A 16,505-nucleotide genomic window follows, 5' to 3' on the forward strand; every position below is an offset into this window, starting at 1 on the left:
AAGGCTCAGAGCTACGGGATTGTTGGTGGAGGAGGAGAGGTCTGAGGGAGGAGATTGGAAGGAGGGGCTGGATGCTGAAGGGGCAACAGGGTTTAGTGAGCAGGGAGAGCCTATGACAGGGAGCAGCTCAGACTCCGAGGCAGAAGCAGAGGAGAGGTGTGTGTGTCAAGAGGCTGCTGCAGAATCCAAGGAGTCTCCTTCTCCTGCTGCGACAAGCTCCCTTCCCCCCGGTCTCCAAGAACACCAAGATAATGAGGAAGGCAGAACAAAGACAAGAGGTGCACAGGCGCAGTTTGAGACTGCTTGGGAAACATCCAGGAGAGAAGGAGCCTTAGAGAGAGTGGAAGGCAGGGACCTTCAGTCCTGGGCAACTGCTCTATAGGGGAAGTGTTGCAGAGTTACATGCTGTTTCCTTGAATAAAGAGGTACGGTAACTTCACTGACAACAGACTCTTTCTGACTCCAGCCCTGACATCCCATTCATTTTACCCTCACAATGATCCTATTTGGTAGGTGAGGCTGAGAGAGAGTGAATGGCTGAGTGGGGATTTGAGTTCTGGTCTGCAAGGTCCTAGCCTGACTCTCTACCCACCATGTCACACTAGCTCTTTTGAATTGATCTTTCCCCCTTCTCGCCTCCTTATTTCCAAGTGGTTGTGAAATCTGGCTTCCCATAGTGCATGGTGTGCTCAGCAGGGAGGCACTGCCCACAGCATCCCTGTGGCAATTTTTGCAGCCTTCCTCTGCTGATATTGAACGGTTTGCCGCGGGGAGTCAGGCGAAGCGATGTACCGCCATTGGCAGCTTTAGCCGTGTTGGAAGCTACACAGGATTTGCCCATAACAGCAGAAGACTAGCATCTTTGTATTCATGTGCGCACACTACCTCCAAGGAGGATATGAGTGCTTGAAAAGCATGCTTCTGGCACAAGCTGGCAAACAGATCTAATCCTGCAGGTGATGTGTAAAGGGAAAAAGGGAATAGAAAGTGTCAAAATAAGAAATATATCAGTCAGGTCTGAACAAAGACATGGTAGATGCTCGCTCCATGTGCTAAACTGGTTGTGGCTGCATGACAGAAACAGTACCAGAAATTCCACTCAGAGACTCAAGGAAGGATTAATTTTTAATTCCCCAAAGCCAAATCAGGATACAGCACAGCTCATGCTGTTTCAGTTCCCAGCTCCTTAAGAATTTCCTTCATTCCTATTTGCAGTCCAGGGCTGTCTGTGTTTACACTCCTTTTGGTTCCTGAATCCTGCTGCTCCTCTCGGCTCCAATCGCTGGATACTTTATGCTCCCTGCATGCAAATAACACCTTGCTCAGACATCATTTTTAACTTGGCTACCCAGAAACCCTCCATCTGCTCCCAGCCAGTTTTTATTTTGTTAAACGGGTCCTCAAACTGCAGAAGCCCTTTTCTCACCTTGCTTATCCTTAAAATAAAATAAAATAAAATAAAATAAAATAAAATAAAATAAAATAAAATAAAATAAAATAAAATAAAATGTTTCATATGGGTAAACAAAAGTAAATTTAAAACAGTGTTAATTATTTGTTTATTTGTTGCATTTCTATCCCATCTTTCACTCCAAGGAGCTCAAGGTACTACAATCATCTGCTGATGTTTGTTTCTATATCTTTTGCTTTTAAGTTGTTTTAAACTAGTTACTGTATGGCTTTATATTGTTGTAAACTGCTGTGATGTATCTCTAAGCCACAGCAGTATATAAATGTTTTTTCCTAAATAGAAATAAATAAATAAGGTGGCATAAATGGTTCTTCCCCTGCCTTGTTTAATTCCCACAACGGTCCTGTGAGGTAGGTTTGACTGAGAGGCAGAGCCTGGCCCAAGATCACCCTGTGAGTTTCATGGCTGAGTAGGGAGGACCACAGAGTACTTCCTGTCCCTCTCTCTCTTCCTTTGCCCAGTATTGGATCTAGACATGCCTCCACTTGCTCCAGCTTTTAGGCACATGCATGAAGCTGGTTATACTGTAAATATAAGTATTTTGCCTGCATAGTTTTTATTGCTGCCTTCGCTGTGAACCAATGTGTGATTATAAAGTAAGTGTGATGGGATGGTGAGCTGCTTGTGCGTAAAATCCTGATCCCTCAGAGCTTGGCTAAGTTCCCAAACCTCTGTCTGTGATGGAGCTCCTTAAGCATGGCTCCATCAATCGCTCGTTGAATCGGACAGTGGGCGTTTACGGAATTTCTTCCAGCATAAAAGCTCCTTGACGGAAACGCGTCTTCTGGACTCTCGGCGTGACAGTTTCCGCCGAGGAGTGGGTGTGCCTACGGGAGGTCCTGAAACCTCTCCACTGTTCCCGCTTGAAGTATCTCTGAGCTCTCCCTCCGACTCACTTTCCCTTGTAACTCCACTTCTCCCCCTGCTGGTCCCCTCCTCCGCTGAGTGGTCTCTCTCACCCTCCATGAGCCCTTTCACCTCCTTCGTCTCAGATGACAGTTCCCTGACATCCACCTCCCCTCTAGGGCCCCCTTCACCCCCTTCCCTCCCCTCCTCTGCGGGAGGCGAGGGAGCAAAACCCCTGAAGGAACCTCCCTCATCTTCCGAAGTTTCGAACACTTCCCTCCACCTTTTGCTGTTCCCGGTTTCCAAGTACTCCTCCTCCTCGGAGTCTGTACCCTCTTCCAACTCCGATTCCCTGAATCCCTCCAGTTCCTCCTCATCGTCGGTGGTGCCAAAGTACTCCCTCCGGAACCTCGCTACTGGTTGAGGTTTCCTGGGGAACCTTTGGTGGAACGTTTCGATCAAGACCTCGTCATGGACCTCCTCTGCCTTCACCCAGGTGTTTTCCGACTCCGGTTCCCCTTCCCACGCGACCAAATACTCCACCTGATTACCCTTCCACCTGGAGTCGATGATTTCTGCCACATAGTTGCGGCTTTCCCTTTCTTCTATGGCTGGCCCCCGTGTGGATACCCCTTCACCTTCCCCCCTGTATGGTGACAGTAATGACCTGTGGAATACTGGGTGCAGTTTCATGTGGTTCGGTAACCGGAGTCTGAAGGCCACTGGGTTGACCTGTTGGATGACCTCAAATGGTCCCAATCTTTTGGGTCTCAATTTCTTGCAACTACCCTTGAACGGCAACCCTTGGGTTGATAGCCAGACCCGACTCCCCACCCTAATTGTTTCACCTACCCTTCTGCTCTTGTCTGCCTGCCTCTTATATTCTTCTTTGGCCCTTTCTAAGTTGTGTTGGAGTTGACGATGGATCGCTTCCATTTCTTCTACAAAAAGTTCAGCGGCCGGAACACTCCATCTCTCTCCTCCTTCCCCTGGAAACGCCCTGGGGTGGCACCCATAATTAGCCATAAAGGGGCTCATCCCGGTGGACACATTCTCTGCATTATTGTAAGCAAATTCCGCTAGTGCCAACTTTTCGACCCAATCGTTTTCTCTGTCATTGACATAACACCTCAGGTATTGTTGAAGGATACCGTTTGCCCTCTCCGCCTGCCCATTGGTCTCAGGGTGCCTGGCAGTCGAAAAGTTGACCTCTACGTGCAACAAGCTCATAAGCTTCCTCCAGAATCTGGACGTGAACTGTTTCCCTCTGTCGGAAACCAGCCTCAAGGGGGCGCCATGCAGCCTAAAAATATGTTCTACAAACAATTTTGCTGTCTCTTCCGCCGTGACTGCATGTGAGCAAGCTACAAAGTGACCCATCTTAGTTAACTGGTCTACTACGACTAGTATGGCGGTTTTCCCCTGGGATTTGGGCAGATCAGTCATAAAATCTATCGACACCGCCTCCCACGGTCGTTCTGGTGTGGGTAACGGTTCTAAATACCCCGCTGGCGCCCGCCTTTCTCCTTTGGCTCTCTGGCATTGGTCACACCTTCTCACATACTCCCGTACATCCTCCCTCACCTTGGGCCACCAAAACTCCCTGGTCACCAACCACATGGTCTTGTGTTGCCCAAAATGCCCCGCTGTGGGATTGTCGTGCAGCTGTTTGAGTACTCTCCCCCTCAATTCCCCTTCAGGTATATATAGCGCCCCTTTGTAATACAATGCCCCGTTTCTTTCTTCAAAACCTCCGGGGTCTTCTCCCTCTCCCCTTAAACCTCTGAGCTTATCCTGGGCGTACTCATCATTTACCGTTCCCTCTACCAGTTCTCTTTGCCCCACCCAGGCCACACCACACACCCAGTGGTCCTCTGGGATAATATGTCTCTCTTCTGGCGCTCCCTCCCCCTCCAAATATTCAGGTTTGCGAGAGAGAGCGTCCGCTCTGATGTTTTCTGGACCTGGCACATAGCAGATTTCAAAATGGAATTTGGAGAACTCCTGGGCCCATCTCACTTGTCGTTGGTTGAGCACTCGTGCCGTTCTCCAATACTCCAAATTCTTGTGGTCCGTACATACTTGTACCTTATGCTGTGCACCAATTAGTAAGTGTCTCCATCTCCGGAACGCTTCGTGAATGGCGAGTAGTTCTCGGTCATATACCGTGTAGTTCCTCTCGGATTTGTTCAGCTTACGCGAAAAGAAGGCACACGGTCTCCATTCCGACTTATTGCTCCCTGGCTGAAGCAACACCGCCCCCACCGCGCGGTCTGAGGCATCAGTTTCCACTCTCATGGGTTTTTGTAAATCCACATGCAGGAGCTGTTCTTCCGAAGCGAATGCCTTTTTCAATTCCTCAAAAGCGTGCTCCGCCTCCGCCGTCCAAACGAATTTCTTCTTGCTGCTCAGACAGTCCGTGATGGGAGCCGTTAAGTGGGCAAAGTTCTTGATGAATTTACGGTAAAAGTTCCCAAACCCTAAGAACCTTTGCACATCTTTTTTCGTTTTTGGTGTCTTCCATTCCAGCACCGCCTGTACCTTGCTTGGATCCATGGCTAATCCCTTGTCTGATAGGCGGTACCCCAGGAATTCCACCTCCTTGGCGTGGAACTGACACTTCTCCAATTTCACCCACAACTGGTTTGCTTGCAGCTGGCTCAGCACTTCCCTGACATCCTTTACATGCTGCTCCTCATTCTCTGAATATATCAGCACGTCATCGAGAAAGGCCACACAATTCTTGTAGAGCAAAGGTCCCAGTACATGGTTCATGAACGATTGAAAACAGGCGGAGCCTGCTTGTAATCCAAAGGGCATAACGAGATATTCGAAAGCCCCTAGGGGGGTGAACATCGTTGTCTTCCATTCATCCCCCTTCTTTATTCGTATCAGGTTGTACGCTCCTCTCAGGTCCAGTTTCGTGAATATCTTTCCCTTCCTCACCCTGGTCAAAATGTCATCAATTCTGGGCATGGGGAAAGTCACTGGTTCTGACACGGCATTCAGCCGCCGGTAGTCCACGATCAATCTCGGTTTATCCGTGTTTTTTTTGTCCACAAAAAACACTGGGCTGCCCCCCACCGCTCTGGACTCTCTGATGAAACCTCTCTTCAGGTTTCTGTCAATAAACTCCCTCAACTCCTGCATTTCCCTGTCTGACATGGCGTACAGCTTGCCCACGGGGAGCTGGGCCCCAGGGACCAGGTTAATTTGGCAGTCAAAGTCTCTATGCGGTGGTAGTTTATCTGCTTCCCTTTCGCTGAAGACCTTGCTCAGGTCAGCGTATTGTTTGGGCACCTTCCCTTTGTCCGCCACTTCCATCCCTGCTAGAGAGGCTTTTGCCCCTTCTGGCACCTTTCCCTCTTTGCAGTGTTCCAGGCAATGTGCTGACCCAAAGGAGACCACTCTCTGATGCCAGCCCACTAGCGGGTCATGCAACGCTAGCCAGCTCATTCCCAAAATGACTGGCGCCCCTCCCAGGGTGGCTACATTGAATGCTATCCTTTCAGTGTGCCTTGCCACCCTCATAACCATTGGGACGGTCTGTAGGCTAACTTCTCCCCCCAACAGCTCCCTCCCATCGATCGTGGTGACCTGCAGGGGGTTGCTTAAAGGGAGTGTCTGTATCTGGTGTTCAGCTGCAAACTCCTTGCTCATAAAATTACAGGAGCTGCCTGAGTCCAACAGCGCCTTGGTCTTTAGTGGGTATCCGTTTGCCAGCTCTAGCAGCACCTCTATTACTAGAGCTGGTCTTGGAGGTTCCGGAGTGGGCACTTTTACTGCTCCTTGGCCTGTCTGCAGTGCCCTGACAGCGGCAGACAGGCGCTGGCTTTTACTGGCTCCTGGACTTCCTCCTCCTTCCCCCCAACAGCTCCCGCCATCCCTTGCCATTCCTTTCTTTGTGGGCAGACTCTGGCAAAGTGACCTGGCTGCTGGCAGAGGTAACATTTCTTGGCGCTCTTTCCCTCCTTCTTCCTCCCTTCACTGGGATTTGAAACTGCGCGCGCGCGCGCTGTTCCAACTTCCATCGGCTCTCCGGGCGGGAAACTGGGTTCTGGAATCTCTGGAATGCGGAAATCCCTCCAACGCTCTCCTTTCCCCTCCCGCTTCTCCAAGGCTCTTGCCTCCTGGCGCGCTCCAATGGTCAACGCTGATTTGGTCAGCTGGTCCATAGACTCCGCCCTGGGCGCCCGGGAAAGTTCGTCTTTCACCGCCGAAGAAAGCCCCTCTTCAAAGAGCATTTGAATGGGTTCCGCCGATAGGTCCCACCCCAATTTATGTATCAACATTGTAAACTCAGTCCAGTACTCACGAACCGATCGGCTCCCCTGTTTGCAAGCCATCAATTGTCTGCGCACCAGTCCCTGTTCAATCTCGCTGGAAAACATCAAATCCATGGCGCGAAAAAACTTCCTCGCGTCCTTCAGCATGTCACTATTCCCTGCCATCAGGGGCCGGACCCAGTCTCTCGCCCCTCCTTCGAGATGGCCAATCACAAACGCCACTCGCGATGCCTCATCGGGAAAGTCGTTAAACTGCAGTTCAAGAGCATACTGCATCTCTGTCCTAAAGGCTTGGTAGTTCCTGGGGTCCCCCCCAAACTTCTGCACCATTCCTGGCATCTTTCTTGCTAGTGTAGCGCCTTTTGCCTTTTCTGCATCCTGCGCCCTCCTTTCTTCTAGCCTCGCCGTTTGCATTGCTAGCTGGAGTTCCAAAACTCTGCACCTTTCTTCCAGAGTTGGACCTTCTCCAGCTCCTGCTGCTCCTCCGGCTCCAGCTGGGTTGCTCATGATGCCTCTCTGCACAAGCTGCTTTCAGGGACTGTCCGATTGCTGTGATGGGATGGTGAGCTGCTTGTGCGTAAAATCCTGATCCCTCAGAGCTTGGCTAAGTTCCCAAACCTCTGTCTGTGATGGAGCTCCTTAAGCATGGCTCCATCAATCGCTCGTTGAATCGGACAGTGGGCGTTTACGGAATTTCTTCCAGCATAAAAGCTCCTTGACGGAAACGCGTCTTCTGGACTCTCGGCGTGACAGTTTCCGCCGAGGAGTGGGTGTGCCTACGGGAGGTCCTGAAACCTCTCCACTGTTCCCGCTTGAAGTATCTCTGAGCTCTCCCTCCGACTCACTTTCCCTTGTAACTCCACTTCTCCCCCTGCTGGTCCCCTCCTCCGCTGAGTGGTCTCTCTCACCCTCCATGAGCCCTTTCACCTCCTTCGTCTCAGATGACAGTTCCCTGACAGTAAGCAAATCTTATTTTTAAACTTGCTTCCCAAGTTGTTGCTTGAGTCTTTATTAAGTGGGGTACAAAAGGAGAGTTCATAGCTGGACTTGCTCAAAACAAGGTTTTACATTCCTATGTTTTAAATTTTGCTGCCAAGGATGGGATTTTAAAACTCCGTTCAACTCACACATGTGGGCGCCTGGAGGGATAAATTGCAGTTAATATATCCTCTCTTACCTATTAAAACCCATCCCACACATAATACATGGGAAAGCGTTGGGTATCTTTTTCTCTATCTCTCTCACACACATTTGCTGTGCTCTTCATTCTGACTGGATGTTTAATATGCTGTACAATGTATTTTGTCCGGAGACTTAAAGACATCACTACAATAGTATCCATGCTGCATTTTCTTACGTACCCAATGTACGTAAGAAATGTGCATACAGTATGTTGCCTCAGCAGCCTTACAACAACCTTGAAACCCCAGTGTCATTCTTTCCACATAGCAGAGTGGGCCTAACCATTACACTTCACTGACTAGTTAAAGTAGTAGGAGTCTCCTAATAATCTTTGTTCCAAACTGGCAAATGGAGAGATTCAGTTTTTGAGCTCATCTACACTTTCACTTGACTCATATTTTGATCATATTGTGTACTAGTCAATTCCCCTGGGAACCAATAGCTTTTCTTGTTGCTCTGTGGAATCAGAATTTATTAGATATGCGGAAAATCTGAAGAAAGATTTTGTTTAGCCGAGCTTCAGTTCAACTGGTATGATTGGATTTTCACAAGGCACAGCTGTGGAACAGAGAGAAAAGGTTTTGGGCCCACGGGAAATCAGTCAGTATGCAATATGATCAAAACATAGGTTAAGTGACAGTGTGGACGAACCCTTAAATTCCTTCTAAAGCTGTAAAATCAAACTGAAGTTTTCCATTTTGTGATTTCATAGGAATGACGGGATTCCTCAGAGCGTGTTAGCTGGGCACAGTGGTGATGCCAGGGCAGGATTTGGAGTAGAAGTCCTGGGCTCCGCTCAGCAAAATTGGCAAGAGAGGGGCTGACTGACCACATTCCGAAGGAAGCAAAATAATGAATGTTACCATGTAAAGAAGTAGGCTGACTTTAGACTATTAAGTCCAGAGTCTAAAATTATCTATTGTACTACGTGACTGAACAAACTGAAAATATTTTGCTTGGCCAGTGCATGTTTGACTATACAGTCCATTGTACACAGGACTTGGCCAGACAACCTCGTTTCACTCGAATAGCAGCATTAGAATCAGCCCAGTAAAGTCTGTTCTAACTGCATCTTGGGTAGAGATGGGTGAGCCTGGCAATTTCTGTTGTTCTCAGCTGCTCATTTCCCCAACTTAAGTTCACATTTCTGCATCGGTTTGCAAATTATTATTTTTTTTTAGGTCCTCCGGAAAATCCATCTGCATTTTAGTGCAAATTTCTCACAACTTGTGTATGTTTGTATGCAATTTTGCCCACATGCGCCCATTTTTGCAAAGAAACTGCAAAATAATACAATGCAATTTTGTATGTTATTTTTGCTAATATATGCATTTTTATGCATGCTACCTCAGTATATGCATTTTTGCACACATTACTTGACTGGAAAACTGCATTGCAAAATTCGTAGAAGTGCGAATTCTGCAAGACAGCTGCGTTTCGGTTTGTGTGTTGTTCTGGAAAGCAGAACAACTTTGCGTTTTAATGTGAACTGAATTCTCCCCCATCCCAAGTCCCAACCACATACACACCTAATTCCTTTTTTAAAATGGAGATGCCAGGATGAATCTTGGGCCCTTTTGCATACAAAGATCATGCTATTCTACGGAGCTGTGGCCTTTCTCATAGGCTGGCGTTTGCAATAACCATTTATGTTGATGCAGAGTGGAAAAAGAACCCTGTTATCTGAATCTATCCCAAAACATCTTAAATATAATCTTCACTTTCTCCCCCCCCCATTTTTACCTATACATGATAGTTTGTACTGCAGACAAAATATTAATGACATTTCAGACATGGTGCTGTCATTATATCTCTGATCTATTCAAGCTTAGGGTGATAAGATTTCATATTCCTGTCAAGCAGAAAGTCTTGGGCTGGGAACAGGGGGAGGCAGGGAAAGAGACTGGTGGAAAAGAAAATGGCAAATTTGCTATGTTTAACACATTGGAGGCCATCTGTATTTTATTCAAATGGGGTTATATATTTTGTGAGAATAAAAAACAGCTTCATGAGTCAGTGTGTGTATGGCAGTCGCTTGAATATCCCATAATGGGAAACATGTTTTAGCTTGGAAGTTGCAAAGGGAAATCAAATGTTTGAAGTGTCAAAGCTGGAGATACATAAAATATGCCTGACACCGTAGCTATTGGAGCCAAAAAGAATAAATCATTGTCTCAGGAAAGAAAACCCCACCAAGCTCTTGGCTGTAACACTCATTTTCCTACACTCAAATAAAATTACATACAACCTGATAATTTAACCAGACTTGTCAATGGGGGGAAATGATTGATTCCACAGACATCATCTCTCTGTGCTTCGTTTTATAGGCAGGAGCATCAATTACATTATCTGAGAAATGAATTGAAATGCCCAAGGTCTCCTTTGCGAATCAGGAGACTAGGGGAAGGGGTCTTAAAAACACTAAGCTGGTTATTAAAAATGAAACATGGCAATGTTCCGTTATGGCCGGTTATTAAAGGTGAAAGTAGGCTGGTTATTAAAAGCAATGCATTTTGGTTATATTTCAAGAGAAGCAAAACCTGTAGGAATCTAGAAAGCTGCCTCATACTGAGTCAGATCTTTGGTGTACCTAGCTCAGGAGTGTCTAGACCGACTGGCAGTGGCTCTCTAGGGATTCAGGCAGGAGATTCTCCCAGCCCAAGCTGGAGATGCTGGGGATGGAAACTGGGACCTTTTGCATGCAAAACAGATGTTCTTCCATTGAGCTATGGCCCTTCCCAATAATGTATAGACTGCGTCCATGCAGGAGGTCTTGGGTTTGCATCCTGACATTTCCACTTCAAAGGATTTAAGGATCCTGAGAAAGATCCCTGCCTGAGACTCTGGAGAGCCGCTGCCGGACTACATCAGCTGTAGCCAACATATGTTCTCCAGATGTTGTTGTACCACCACTCCCATCAGCCCCAGCCCACATGGTCAATAGGCAGGGATTATGGGAGTTGGAGTCCAACAACATCTGGAAGGGACCACATTGCCTATCCTGAGCTAGATAGAGCAATGATTAAATTCAGACAGATTCATAGGTTCATGGTTTAGCCAACAGCTCATTAACTGCTGAAGGTTTGCTCCTGAGTCAGTTCAGTCCTTTATGACAGGGCCAAGAAAAAATTACTCTATGAAGGGCCAGTAACCCATGGGAAGTGTCAATTGGGGCTGGCATCTGACAGTGGATGAGGCTATAGGCAATGGGGGAGGGAACCAAAACTGGCAGTGGCCTCGACATCTATGACCCTCCCAAAAATGCCCAGCCCACCCCACAAAGTTTCTTCCAAGCTTAGTTTCAGCACTTAGATTGGTTTATAATTAACTGTTGATGTTCTCTGCTCTTTCACGTGGTGTTTAACATTAGATCACATGAGTAAAGTGTTTAGTTGCAAATCACCATTTTGAAGGGAGTTATCTTTGGAGGTTTTTTGTTTTGTTTTGTTTTGGTTTGGTTCTCAGCCACAGTGGGAGAAAGATGCACATATGAGCCTCTCTGAGAGAAAAAACAGCCATAGGCTAATGGAGGCTGCAGGGAGAGAAAGATCTTTGATTTTAGGTTTAGAGTTTCATAATATTTATAAGAAGATATTAAACTTATGCTTGGACAAGCATATGTCTGTTGAAACTAATTGATTGCTTTATGTTCTGTTTTGAAAGAGTTCTGTGAGTAAAAAATTGAATTATCTTTATGGGTCTGGACAATGTTTATTCCAAGAGGAGTCAGTTTTTATGCATCCTATTGTTTAAAGCTGCACAATATTAATATCTGCAATAAGGAAGACCTCTACAGGCGCTCATGTGGCTACCCATTGGCAACCTATGGATTGAACTTTTTCTCTTGTGTGCTGCTGCTCTGATTAAATTTGCTCCCAACTCCCATTGCTTTTTAAAAAAGGAGGAAGCTCGACTATATGGGAGCTATGAGAAAATCTTATTGCAACTGCTTTTGATTCTCAGACTTTGCCTTTGACATACCATGCACAACACCGACCTAATGGAGGGTGTATTCCTGCCTTGAATGTGGAGGCACAGAAGGAAAAGTAGGTACCCTAACACTAGTGAACCCAACTGACAGGCGCGGTGTGTGTATGATAACAGATAAACTGTGGGTGACTGATTGTTTAGATATACTTAAGGACTGAACCAACCGCAGCATTAGTCACTGTACAGAAAGCATGTTCTGTCACCCACATGCCCATAACATCCTATGTTTCTGTACATTCTTTGAACCTGCTTGTATTCATCGTGTAAATATTCTGTATCAAATGATAAATGAGCAGAGGTTGGGGAAAGGTGTAGGATGAGACATCGGCTGGTTGGGCCTTCACCACAGTGCTAGTGTTAGCAAAGAAACTTAAATAATGTGAATGGAATCCAGGGGAAAATAATTCAGATAACACTTTGCTGAGCAGACTGAACAAAGGGAGTGTATAATTTGAGGAGAAAGGAACAGAGTTTTTATCTTTTTTTAGTTCGGGCCTTGTACACAACAGGAGGACATTCAACCAAAAGGATACAGGAGGAAAACTATGCTGCCAGAGTGTGTTACCTCAGTGAAGATCATGTCATGATACCTTCAACCTCTTTGCAAGTTGGCTTTAACCCTGACAGTGTTAACCCTTAAGTTACCAACTGAATGATCCCTGATGTTGCACTTTCAACAGGTAAAACAGCCTTTGCAAGCTGAAGGTCACAGTTGCTCACATTTGAGAACCTGGAAGCCCCTACCAGTCAGAGTGGGCTAGATGGTGAATAGTATGACCTTGCAAAAGACTGTTCCTAACATTCCCCGCCACCTCCCCAAAATGGTCCCTTGCCAAGCTAGCTCCCATCCTGTTCTCATGGGTGTCTGCCTCACCCCAACTCCAGGCTCTAGATCAGGGGGAGCCCCTATGTTGGACTGAGTGGAATTACTCAGTGTCTATACTGCTGATACCACTAAGGTGCACCAGAAGTGGTTTAGTCATGCTGGCCACATGACCCGGAAAACTGTCTGCAGACAAACGCCAGCTCCCTTGGCCTGAAAGCGAGATGAGTGCCGCAACCCCATAGTCGCCTTTGACTGGACTTAACCATCCAGGGGTGCTTTACCTTGACCTATGATAGCAGTAGTTTCTGAATACCAGTTGCTGAGAATTGCAAGTGGGGAGAGTGCTGTTGTGCACGGGTTCCACTAATGGGCTTCTCACGAGCATCTAGTTGGCCACTGTGACAACAAGATGATGGACGAAATGGGCCTTTGGCTTTTTCCAGCAGGGCTCTTCTTAATTTCCAGTACTCAGTGGTTTTATTTGTTTGTTTGTTTCTGGAGGTGTTGTACATTCAACAAAATGGACATTGTGCATACCCTTTAAGTCAGGGGTTGGCAAGGCATACCGGAGATCATCCATGGGCTGGACCAGCGCAGCGCGACGCCGGAAATCGCTTCTGCGCATGCCCAGATGCCAAAAATCGTGCCTGCGCAGAAGCATTTTTTCAGCATCTGGGCATGCACAGAAGCGATTTCCAGTATCTGCGTGTGTGCAGACACGATTTCTGGCACCACTCGGTGAGTCTCCATGCCGCACTGCACTGGTTTAGCGCAGTGCATGGGGGACTTGCCGAGCGGGCAGCTCAGTTTGGGGGTGGCTCATGGGCTGGTAAAACAGTCTCCGTGGGCCACATCCGGCCCATGGGCCACACGTTGCTGACCCCTGCTTTAACTGTCCTGGAAAAACTGTCACATTTTTGTGTGAGAGTATGGAGGCCATTTTGGGCACTGTAATCTTGCCCCCCCCAAAAAGTGCTATTAGTGCAGGTCACATGACTCTCCTGACACTGTGGGTTGGAAGACGAGCATCCCGGTTTCTGGGCTGGACATGTTGCGGAGTATGCATTGTGGGGACATACTATCTCTCTCCTGAGAGCCTCAGCAAACCCTGCTTTCAGATTAGAGCCTTCTAGAACAGAAAAGAAAGCTAATGCTAGGGCCTTGTACTGGGGGAGAGGGAATGATGAGTCACTATTGATGATTCATTAAGGAATGGGCATTCCTTAAATCCCATAAGCAATGAAACACCATCCATCATAGGTGCCAATTCCCTAGGTTCCTGGGTGCCTGAGCACCTACAAAATTCCCCATGAAAGGGATGGGCACCCACAAATTTCAGTGACAGGGCCATGCACGCTGCAAGACACCCACAGCCCCAGGCACCCAAGGTCGGGGGGCCAAGCTGGCACTCCTGCCATCCATTAATATATGAAAAACATAGTCGTGGAAGGGATGAGAAGCAACCAAAACCAAAACATTGCAATGGAAGGGGGAAAGAGGGAATAAACAAATCCATATTTAAAATCTGCTGCAGTCTGTAAAGTACGGTAAGTGATAGTCCTGCCATGTATTGGGGCTGCACCCCAACCCTGCCTCCAAAAAAAGGGCTAATTCCACGATCAGAAAAGCCACCCAATTAGCCTAGGGAAGAAGGGAGATGGCTGTTGGATTGGCCAGGATTCTTGGCCAGCTAATGTATCTCCCTTTCATTTGCAGCAAAACATCTGCTTCCCCTACTTTTTGCTTTTCTTTTTGCAAAATGGTTATGTAAAGGGAAAAAATTGTCCTCAGCAGTTATGCTCAGCCCCACTGCAATTTGCTGAAAGTTGCAGGTAATAAATGTACCAGTGGAATCAGCTAACGTTCCCCAACCTCCCGGGGCACTTTAGGTTGAATTCAGAACAGCATTAGGCATGCCTGTAGGGATTAATGCTGGAGAGTGTGCTTGCCCTGTGGGCTGTTAATACACTCTTTAAATACAGCAGTATGTGCCCCACTTTTATTCTCACTGGGAGAATCATGCTCAGTGAGGCAATACGTTCTTGACAGGAAGTGTTGTGTCCTCCCTCATCTTTGCTGTAAAGCAGGGGTGGGAAACATCAGGCCCAGGGGCCAAATGTGGCCTCTCCCCGGGGATACCACCCCTAGAGGAAACTAAAGCAATCAAAGGCCTGATCCAGGAGGCCTCTCATTCCATTCTGCTCTTAGGAGCATGGTTCATTCTGGTTCCAACGGCTGAAGTCAATATGAAAATAGGACTTGTATTCCAAGACCGTAGCTTGCATACTGTAAGCACGCAATTTGCTTTTCTTTGGCATTGACTGATTATTGTTTTTAAGCCAATCCTTTGGTGTATAAACCGCCCAACCTTCCTAAATGAAGATTAGAGAGAAATAATTACATAGATACAAATGGAATTAACCCAGGTTGGAATTTATCAGGACGCTTTGAAGGTAACACTCCCACATCTGACTAGGATTTTAAAGCACTTAGGAATGCCCACATAAAACAGGCTGCCAGCAGAGAAAGGGCTCCTCCAATTATTTCTCCAGCAGGTGCCAGGGATTTGTTTTTGGGCCCATCGATGGTAGGAAACTTCACCTCACCACCTGGTAGCTGCTTCTTAAACAATGAAGGGAAAGGAGGCAGGGAGGGCGCAAAAGGGCACATTCTTTCCCAGCACCCATAAAGCGATCCTGGAGACACCTTTTACTCTGAACTGTAAAAGTGAATCCATCTGCTGTGGTTCCTTTCAGCTTCTCATTTTCTCAATCTTACGCTGATGCAATTAGCATGTTAAAAACCTTACACGTTAGATGTAATTATGCATTTCACGCCAGGGAGAGTTTGGAACTGGAGGTCCGGGAAACCACAAATGTATTATAGGGCACACAAGGGTGAAGTTGTAGCTGCCTCCAGATGACCTGTTGATTGAACATTTGATTTGTTTGGGTGGAGTCTAAATGACATTGCACCAAAGAAATGTTATCACACACTTTCCAGTACAATTCCCTGTCACTTTCCTTACTGCAAAACAAAACCAAAACCTGCTTTAGGCAGAGCAGGGGAGCTCCGAATCAACATTCACTGTGCAGCTTGAATGTGTTGATTTGTGACTAAACCTCACCCCAAAATAGCAATGGTCAGGAAGTGCCAATGATATCGTATTTTGGACATAACTTATTTTGGCACTCCCTGTCCTGCCTCCGCAAGTTTGCCCCTGCTCACTTTTGAGAATGCAGACATTTGTGATGAACAAACTTTGCAGAACATGTCAAATGTGTAGCCAGTCTTTGGACGTGCCCAATTTGCAGGTTCAAGGTCTGCAGTAATTAAGAAAGTCAGGGTCCTAGGAGTGAATTTTTTTATGGGAATCCATGCAGACCAACTGAATTTCTTACAAATATTTTTGGCTTTACTTCACACTATCATTTATTATTTTTTTAATGATCATAGAGAGAAACAGTCTTATCGGAAACATTGTGGGCAAAAAATCTTTATCCACTCAGCTTTCCAAAGTCTAGCTGTATTTACTGAAAGTTCAAAAGGTGCAGTTATATTCTCCCCCTGCTCCAAACTGCCTCTTTGAAAAATAGCCATTTATTCCAGCTTGCTGAAATGAGAAACATGCTCTTAGTCTACAATTTCAAACCCCCAAATTGCCAACTTTGGGATTTTATCTAAAGGGCTGACGGTTAATGGTTTGCATTTGCTTTCCCAGTTAAATCTCGTCTGCCCCCTGCAGAAATGTCAAAATTGGAAAATGAGAGTGGCCACAGGATACACTTTGCCCAGTTGCTCATTTTCCAGGGATAGAATGGTTGTAATGAGTACTCATTTCTCTGCGTCGTACAAGTTCCATCATGAATCTGCACTGTAAAAGTAGCTATTAAAATTTATGGGT

The sequence above is a fragment of the Podarcis filfolensis genome (genome assembly GCF_964270895.1).
Source record: "Podarcis filfolensis genome assembly, chromosome: 3".
Taxonomy (NCBI): domain Eukaryota; kingdom Metazoa; phylum Chordata; class Lepidosauria; order Squamata; family Lacertidae; genus Podarcis; species Podarcis filfolensis.